We start from the raw sequence: 10,504 nt of genomic DNA, 5'->3' as shown, positions 1-10,504 counted from the left end.
CAAAACAGTCACAAATATAACAGACCAGTTTTTCCATAAGAGTTACATTTTCTTGAGTCAAGAGCCATAAAAATTTAGAAGATTTATTTAAATTTTTAAAATTATAACAATTGTCAGATATGTATTGAAAAAAGTCTTCCCTTTGAGTATCATAAAGAGGACATTCTAACAAAAAATGAAGCTCATCTTCAACTTTACCAAGTGAGCAATTTGAACAAAGACGCTCAGATCTTTCTATATATTTTTACTAAATATGCAGCAATGGAGACAGGGCCCCTGACCACCTCCCCATCTCCTAAAACCTCTCCAGAACATCAATTGCAATATACATAATTTTTAAAGAAGATCTTCTGTTAAAAACTAGTGTTTCGGACCTATATATGTAATTAAAAGTACATTTTTGTTTGTTTTAAACAATTTTACAAATTCTAAAAAAAAATCATCGAAACCAGTGTTATACGTTGACCAAACATAAGGTACAAAAAAATAAAGGTAATACATCTGTTAGTTTTGCAGTAATTGATTATTTTTGAAGTCTCATTTATATATAAATAAGAAATAGCCATAAGTATGTTGGGTTATATATGAAATAATTCATAAATGAAATCGAATGCACAAACACATTTCAGTAAATTATTGCGAGTTCCTGTGATGTGCCCAACATATCCTATCATTTTTTTCCCTATGTCTGACTGTATTTTGTACAGACGATTCTCCAATTAGACAATGCTATATAAAACATAATTAAGAATTTTAAGATGTGCAAGGTATGAGTCATCATGCACATCACAATGACGTTGGTGTCCTGTATACCAGTATAGTATATTATATTGTTTGTATCTTTTTGTTGACGGTTTTCCATACGTTTCCGTTGTTCAGGTGCAAGAATGGTCGATCATCTAGATTAGGTTGCCCTTGGAAAAACGCGTACACAATATTTTCCCAAAAGGAGTAAAGCAATTTTTAAAAACATTTTTTTTTAAGTGTGGCAACATGTCAACATGTCATATTTGCTGTATTTGTATAAGTTTTTAATAATCAAATCTTAAATGTGTATTTATTTGCCCTTGTGAAAAACTAAATTTACCAATATCTGTCTAATAGACCACAATAAATAAAAATATAGCTTGACTATACATTAGACAGGTCTGTGCCGATGATTTGCCATTAATTCTGTATATAGTGTACGGAAGTCATCGGGGTCGTTTGACCTCCAAAAAATAAGAAACATAAAATTAATATGCTACTACGTTACACAACTCCATGAGTGTAAAACAGATGTCAATTTGGATTTCCCTACAGATGTACATGTATATGTATTAAACAAGTACCAAAAATGAAATAGCCAAAAATTAAATCGAATGCACAAACACATTTAAGTCAATTATTGCAAGTTCCTGTGATGTGCCCCACATATCCTATCATATTTTTTTTTCACTATGTCTGACGTTGCATTCACAAGGGACCAGTGTTATATATGGTGTACTACACCCGCCGACGTTACATTCACAAGGGACCAGTGTTATATATGGTGCACTACACCCGCCAACGTCACATTCACAAGGGACCAGTGTTATATATGGTGTACTACACCCTCCAACGTTTCCTTCACAAGGGACCAGTGTTATTTATGGTGTACTACAACCTCCAACGTTACTTTCACAAGGGACCAGTGTTATATATGGTGTACTACACCCGCCAACGTTACATTCACAAGGGACCAGTGTTATATATGGTGCACTACACCCGCCAACGTTACATTCACAAGGGACCAGTGTTATATATGGTGTACTACACCCTACAACGTTACATTCACCAGAGACATGTGTTATATATGGTGTACTACACCCTCCAACGTTACATTTAACAAGGGACCAGTGTTATATATGGTGTACTACACCCTCCAACGTTACATTCACAAGGGACCAGTGTTATAAATGGTGTACTACACCCTCCAACGTTACCTTCACAAGGGACCAGTGTTATATATGGTGTATTACATCCTCCAACGTTACATTCACAAGGGATCAGTGTTATATATGGTGTACACCCGCCAACATTACATTCACAAGGGACCTGTATTATATATGGTGTACCAAACCCTTATGTTACATTCACCAGAGACATGTGTTATATAAGGTGCACTACACCCTACCATGTTACATTCACCAGAGACATGTGTTATATAAGGTGCACTACACCCTACCATGTTACATTCACAAGGGACCTGTGCTATATACGGTGCACTTTACCGTCCAATGCTACATTCACAAAGGACCTGTTATAAATGATGTACTACACATGCAACGTTACATTCACCAGTGACCTGTGTTATATATGGTGTACTACACAATCCAACATCACATTCACAAGAGACCAGTGTTTTATATGGTGTACTACACCTCCTATGTTACATTTACCAGAGACATGTGTTATATATGGTTTACTACATCCTCCAACGTTACATGCACAAGGGACCAGTGTTATATATGGTGTACTACACCCTCCAACGTTACATTCACAAGGGACCAGTGTTATATATGGTGTACTACACCCTCCAATGTTTCTTTCACAAGGGACCAGTGTTATATATGGTGTACTACACCCTCCAACGTTACATTCACAAGGAACCAGTGTTATATATGGTGTACTACACCCGCCAACGTTACTTTCACAAGAGACCAGTGTTATATATGGTGTACTACACCCTCCAACGTTACATTCACAACGGACCAGTGTTATATATGGTGTACCAAACCCTCCAACGTTACATTCACAAGGGACCAGTGTTATATATGGTGCACTACACCCTCCAACGTTACATTCACAAGGGACCAGTGTTATATATGGTGTACTACACCCTCCAACGTTACATTCACAAGGGACCAGTGTTATATATGGTGTACTACACCCTCCAATGTTTCCCTCACAAGGGACCAGTGTTATATATGGTGTACTACACCCTCCAACGTTCCATTCACAAGGGACCAGTGTTATATATGATGTACTACACCCTCTAACGTTACATTCACAAGGGACCAGTGTTATATATGGTGTACTACACCCTCCAACGTTACATTCACAAGGGACCAGTGTTATATATGGTGTACTACACCTGCCAACGTTTCATTCACAAGGGACCAGTGTTATATATGGTGCACTACACCCGCCAACGTTACATTCACCAGAGACATGTGTTATATAAGGTGCACTACACCCTACCATGTTACATTCACAAGGGACCAACGTTACATTCACAAGGGACCAGTGTTATATATGGTGTATTTACACCCACCAACGTTACATTCACAAGGGACCAGTGTTATATATGGTGCACTACACCCTGCCAACGTTACATTCACCAGAGACATGTGTTACATAAGGTGCACTACACCCTACCATGTTACATTCACAAGGGACCAGTGTTATATATGGTGTACTACACCCGCCAACGTTACATTCAACAGAGACATGTGTTATATAAGGTGCACTACATCCTCCCATGTTACATTCACAAGGGACCAGTATTATATACGGTGCACTTTACCCTCCAATGCTACATTCACAAGGGACCTGTTATAAATGATGTACTATACCAACAATGCATTCACCAGTTCTAGAGACCTGTGTTATATATGGTACAGTATACTGCACCTTCCAACATCCCATTCACAAGGGAACTGTGTAATATATGGTGTACTACACTAGCAAACGTTACATTCAAAAGGGACCTGTATTATATATGGTGTAACGAACTCTGCTGTCAAATTTCAGAATTAAATTAATCTAGGTAAAAAAAGGTAGAATTTGCAGTTTGGACTACATTCAGATAGTACACTTTAATTCTTTTTATAACTTTTTTAAATCAACTTGGATTTTCATCAAACTATACAGCTACCTTGGTAATATATTGATCTTACTGAATCCCAGGTTGTTATGAAGTTTGGTGTATTGCTGTTAAATTTAAGAATTAAATTAATCTAGGTGAAAAAAGCTAGAATTTGTAGTTCGGACTATATTGAGATAGTACACTTCAATTCTTATTATAACTTTTTTCAAATCAACTTGGATCTTCATCAAACTATACAGCTACCTTGGTAATATATTGATCTTACTGAATCACAGGTCATGTAGTTTGGTGTATTGCTGTCAAATTTAAGAATTAAATTAATCTAGGTAAAAAAAGCTAGGATTTCCAATTTCGGACAAAATTCAGATAGTACACTTTAGATTTTTTTATAACTTTTTCAAATCAACTTGGATTTTCATCAAACTATACAGCTACCTTGGTAATATATTGATCTTAATGAATACCAGGTTGTTATGAAGTTTGGTGTATTGCTGTCAAATTTAAGAATTGAATTAATCTAGGTGAACAAAAGGTAGAATTTGCAGTTTGGACTATATTGAGATAGTACACTTTAATTCTTATTATAACTTTATCAAATCAACTTGGATTTTCATCAAACTATGCAGTTATCTCAGTAATATATTGATCTCACTGAATCCCAGGTCATTATGTAGTTTGGTGTATTGCTTTCAAATTTCAGAATTAAATCAATCTAGGTCAAAAAAGCTAGGATTTGCAATTTCTGACAAAATTCAGATAGTACACTTTAATTTTTTTTATAACTTTATTAAATCAACTTGGATTTTCATCAAACTATACAGCTAGTCAGCTACCTTTGTAATATATTGATCTTACTGAATCACAGGTCGTTATGTAGTTTGGTGTATTGCTGTCAAATTTAAGAATTAAATTAATCTAGGTAAAGAAATCTAGGATTTGGAATTTTGGACAAAATTCAGATAGTACACTTTAATTTTTTTTATAACTTTTTCAAATCAACTTGGATTTTCATCAAACTATACAGCTGCCTTGGTAGTATATTGATCTTACTGAATACCAGGTTGTTCTGAAGTTTGGTGTATTGCTGTCAAATTTAAGAATTAAATTAATCTAGGTCAAAAAAGGTAGAATTTGCAGTTTGGATTATATTCAGATTGTACACTTTAATTCTTTTTATAACTTTTTCAAATCAACTTGGATTTTCATCAAACTATACAGCTACCTTGGTAATATATTGATCTTAATCTAACTGAATCCCAGGTTTTTATGAAGTTTGGTGTATTACAGTCAAATTTAAGAATTAAATTAATCTAGGTAAAAAAAAGCTAGAATTTGCTGTTCAGACTATATTCAGATAGTACACTTTAATTCTAATTATAACTTTTTCAAATCAACTTGGATTTTCATCAAACTATGCAGTTATCTTAGTAATAAATTGATCTTACTGAATCCCAGGTCACTATGTAGTTTGGTGTTTTGCTGTCAAATGTAAGAATTAAATTAATCTAGGTCAAAAAAGCTAGGATTTGCAATTTCAGACACTTTAATTCTTTTTATAACTTTTTCAAATCAACTTGGATTTTCATCAAACTATACAGCTACCTTGGTAATATATAGATCTTACTGAATCACAGGTCATTATGTAGTTTGATGTATTGCTGTCAAATTTCAGAATTAAATTAATCTAGGTCAAAAAAGCTAGGATTTGCAATTTCAGACAAAATTCAGATAGTACTCTTTAAATTTTTTTATAACTTTTTCAAATCAACTTGGATTTTCATCAAACTATACAGCTACCTTGGTAATATATTGATCTTACTGAATCCCAGGTTGTTATGAAGTTTGGTTTATTGCTGTCAAATTTAAGAATTGAATTAATCTAGGTGAAAAAAAGCTAGAATTTGCAGTTCGGACTATATTGAGATAGTACACTTTAATTCTTATTATAACTTTATCAAGTCAACTTGGATTTTCATCAAACTATGCAGTTAGCTCAGAAATAAATTGATCTTACTGATCCCAGGTCATTATGTAGTTTGGTGTATTGCTTTCAAATTTAAGAATTAAATTAATCTTGGTCAAAAAAGCTAGGATTTGCAATTTTGGACAAAATTCAGATAGTACACTTTAAATTTTTTTATAACTTTTTCAAATCAACTTGGATTTTCATCAAACTATACAGCTACCTTGGTAATATATTGATCTTACTGAATCACAAGTCGTTATATAGTTTGGTGTAGTGCTGTCAAATTTCAGAACTAAATTATTCTAGGTAAAAAAAGCTAGAATTTGTAGTTTGCACTATATTCAGATAGTACACTTTAATTATTTTTATAACTTTTTTAAATCAACTTGGATTTTCATCAAACTATACAGCTATCTTGGCAATATATTGATCTTACTGAATCCTAGGTTTTTATGAATTAAAGAACCTCAGTGAGCGCGCTCACATACCCCACATCCCCACATTGATACTGGAGAAATAAAATAACTGATAGGATTATTTGTTTACCAACTCATGTGAAAACAATATTCAAGTGGTGGATAAAACATCTTCCTTCTAGTTACAAACCAATAATGCAAAATGATCCTGATATTATACTGTTCAGTGATTCAGGTAAAACTGGTTGGGGTGGAATTAATAAAACTACTGGTAACAGAAGGGTTGTGGTCAGCAGAAGAGAGAGAAATGCACATTAATGTTTTAGAACTAAAGGCAGCTTTCTTAACTTTACAATCATTGGCTGGAAATATTTCACAAAAGCATATTCAAATGAACTTAGATAATACAGTAGCTATTTCTTATATTGACAATCTGTCTGTACTTGAGGTTCAGTTGATTTGTACGTCATGTAGAAAAAAACTGTCAAAATTGTTGTTCGTAATAGACATTCCTGTTCATTTAGTTCGAGTGTATGAAAATTGAATTGGTCTGTACTTGAGGAACAAATGATGTGTACTGCATGTTGACAAAGCCTGTCCAAAGTTTTGATGGTAATATACAATAATATTTTTTATATTTGGGTGTATGTAGATTGAATTGGTCTGTACTTGAGGTTCAGTTGATGTGTACCTCAAGTACACAAATCCTTTCGAATGTTTTAATGCTAACACATATTATTATTCATCAGGGTTAGTTGTATGTAGATTCAATTGGTCTGTACTTGAGGTGCAGTTGATGTGTTCCTCAAGTAGACAAAGCCGTTCAAAAGTTTTAATGGCACATTAGTATTCATCGGGGTTGGTTGTATGTAGATGCAATCGGTCTGTACTTGAGGTACAGTTGATGTGTACGTCGAGCAGAAAGAACTCATCAATATTCATCAGAGTTGGGTGTATATAGATTAAGTAGGTCTGCACTTGAGGTACAGTTGATTTGTACTTCAAGCAGACAAAGCTTTCGAAAGTTTTGAAAGTAATACACATCAATATTCATCAGAGTTGGGTGTATGTAAGCTGCATTGGTCTGTACTTGAGGTACAGTCGATTCGTACCTGAAGTAGACAAAGTCTGTCGAATGTTTTGATGGTAATACACATCACTTACATCAGATTTGGGTGTATATAGATTCAGTAGGTATGCACTTGAGGTACAGTTGATTTACACTTCAAGTAGAAAAAGCTATCAAAAGTTTTGATGGTAAAACACATCAATATTCATCAAAGTGAGGTGTATGTAAGCTCTATTGGTCTGTACTTGAGGTACAGTTGATTCGTACCTGAAGTAGACAAAGCCTGTCGAATGTTTTGATGGTAATACACATCACTTACATCAGAGTTGGGTGTATATAGATTGAGTAGGTATGCACTTGAGGTACAGTTGATTTGTACTTATAGTAGACAAAGCTTTCGAAACTTTTTTGAAAACAATACACTTCAATATTCATCAAAGTGAGGTATATGTAGATTAAATTGTCTGTACTTGAGGTTCAGTTGATGCGTACCTGAAGTACACTAAGCCTGTTGAAAGTTTTGATGGAAATACACATCAATACTCATCAGAGTTGGGTGTATGTAAGTTGCATCAGTCTGTACCTGAGATACAGTTGATGCGTATCTCAGGTAGACAAACCCTGTCAAAAGTTTTGATGGTAATACACATAAGCATTCATCTAAGTTGGGTGTATTTGATTTGAATTTGTCTGCACTTGAGGTACAGTTGATGTGTAACTCAGGTAGAGAAAGTCTGTAAAAAGTTTTGATGGTAATACACATCAATAGTCATCAAAGTGAGGTGTATGTAAGTTGCATTGGTCTGTACCTGAGGTACAGTTGATGTGTACCTCAGGTAGACAAAGCTTTCGAAAGTTTTGATGGTAATACACATCAATATTCATCAAATTGAGGTGTATGTAAGTTGCATTGGTCTGTACCTGAGGTGCAGTTGATGTGTACCTCAAGTATACAAAGCTTTCGAAAGTTTTGATGGTAATACACATCAATATTCACCAAAATGAGATGTATGTAGATTGAATTGGTCTGTATTTGAGGTACAGTGTATGTGTATCTCAGGAAGACAAAACATTCGAAAGTTGTGAGGGTAATTCACAACACATCAATCTTCATCAAAGTTTAGTGTATGTAGATTAAATTGGTCTGTACTTCAGGTACAGTTGATTTGTACCTCCAGTAGACAAAGCCTGTCGAAAGTTTTGATGGTAATACACATCACTATTCATGAGAGTTAGGTGTATGTAGATTGAGTAGGTCTGTACTTACGGTACAGTTGATTTGTACTTCAAGTAGACAAAGGTTTCGAAAGTTTTGATGGTAATACACATCAATATTCATCAAAGTGAGGTGTATGTAAGTTTCATTGGTCTGTATTAGAGGTACAGTTGGTGTATACCTCAGGAATACAAAGCCTGTCGATAGTGTTGATGGTAATACATACCAATAGTCAACAAGGTGAGCTGTATGCAAGTTGCATTGGCCTGTACCTGAGGTACAGTTGATGTGTACCTGAAGTAGATAGAGCCTTCTAAACTTTGGATGAAAATATACATTAATATTCATCAGAGTTGGGTGTATGTAAATTGCATTGGCCTGTACTTGAGATACAGTTTATGTGTACCTCAAGTAGACAAAACCTGTCGAGAGTTTTGATAGTAATACACATCACTATTCATCAGAGTTGGGTGTATGTAGATTAAATTGGTCTGTACTTCAGGTACAGGTGATTTGTACCTCCAGTAGACAAAGCCTGTTGAAAGTTTTGATAGGAATACGCATCAATATTCATCAGGTGTTGGGTGTATGTAAGTTGCATCGGTCTGTACTTGAGGTTTATTAGATGTGTATCTCAAGTAGACAAAGCCTGTCGTAAGTGTTGATGGTAATACACATCAATAGTCATCAAAGTGAGGTGTATGTAAGTTGCATTGATCTGTACTTGAGATACAGTTGATGCGTACTTGAAGTAGACAAAGTCTGTCGAAAGTTTTGATGGTAATACACATCACTTACATCAGAGTTGGATGTATGTAGATTGAGTAGGTCTGCACTTGAGGTACAGTTGATTTGTACTTCAAGTAGACAAAGCTTTCGAAACTTTTTTGAAAACAATACACATCAATATTTATCAAAGTGAGGTATATGTAGATTAAATGGTCTGTATTTGAGTTACAGTTGATGTGTACCTCAGGTAGACAAAGCCTGTCGAAAGTTTTGATGGTAATACACATCAATATTCATCAGTGTTGGGTGTATGTAAGTTGCATTGGTCTGTACATGAGGTTCAGTTGATGCGTACCTGAAGAACACTAAGCCTGTTGAAAGTTTTGATGGAAATACACATCACTTACATCAGAGTTGGGTGTATATAGATTGAGTAGGTCTGCACTTGAGGTACAGTTGATTTGTACTTCAAGTAGACAAAGCTTTCGAAACTTTTTTGAAAACAATACACTTCAATATTCATCAAAGTGAGGTATATGTAGATTAAATGGTCTGTACTTGAGGTTCAGTTGATGCGTACCTGAAGTACACTAAGCCTGTTGAAAGTTTTGATGGAAATACACATCAATACTCATCAGAGTTGGGTGTATGTAAGTTGCATCAGTCTGTACCTGAGATACAGTTGATGCGTATCTCAGGTAGACAAACCATGTCAAAAGTGTTGATGGTAATACACATAAGCATTCATCTAAGTTGGGTGTATTTAATTTGAATTTGTCTGCACTTGAGGTACAGTTGATGTGTAACTCAGGTAGAGAAAGTCTGTAAAAAGTTTTGATGGTAATACACATCAATATTCATCAATAGGAGGTGTGCGTAGGTTATATTGGTCTGTATGAGAGGTACAATTGATGTGTACATCAGGTAGACAAAGCCTTCGAAAGTGTTGATGGTAATACACATCAATAGTCATCAAAGTGAGGTGTATGTAAGTTGCATTGGTGTGCACCTGAGGAACAGTTGATGTGTACCTCAGGTAGACAAAGCTTTCGAAAGTTTTGATGGTAATACACATCAATATTCATCAAATTGAGGTGTATGTTAGTTGCATTGGTCTGTACCTGAGGTGCAGTTGATGTGTACCTCAAGTAGACAAAGCTTTCGGAGGTTTTGATAGTAATACACATCAAAATTCACCAAAATGAGATGTATGTAGATTGAATTGGTCTGTATTTGAGGTACAGTGTATGTGTACCTC

The sequence above is a fragment of the Mytilus californianus genome, unplaced genomic scaffold (genome assembly GCF_021869535.1).
Source record: "Mytilus californianus isolate M0D057914Y unplaced genomic scaffold, xbMytCali1.0.p SCAF_9, whole genome shotgun sequence".
NCBI lineage: Eukaryota > Metazoa > Mollusca > Bivalvia > Mytilida > Mytilidae > Mytilus > Mytilus californianus.
This window is presented reverse-complemented; position numbering follows the sequence as displayed.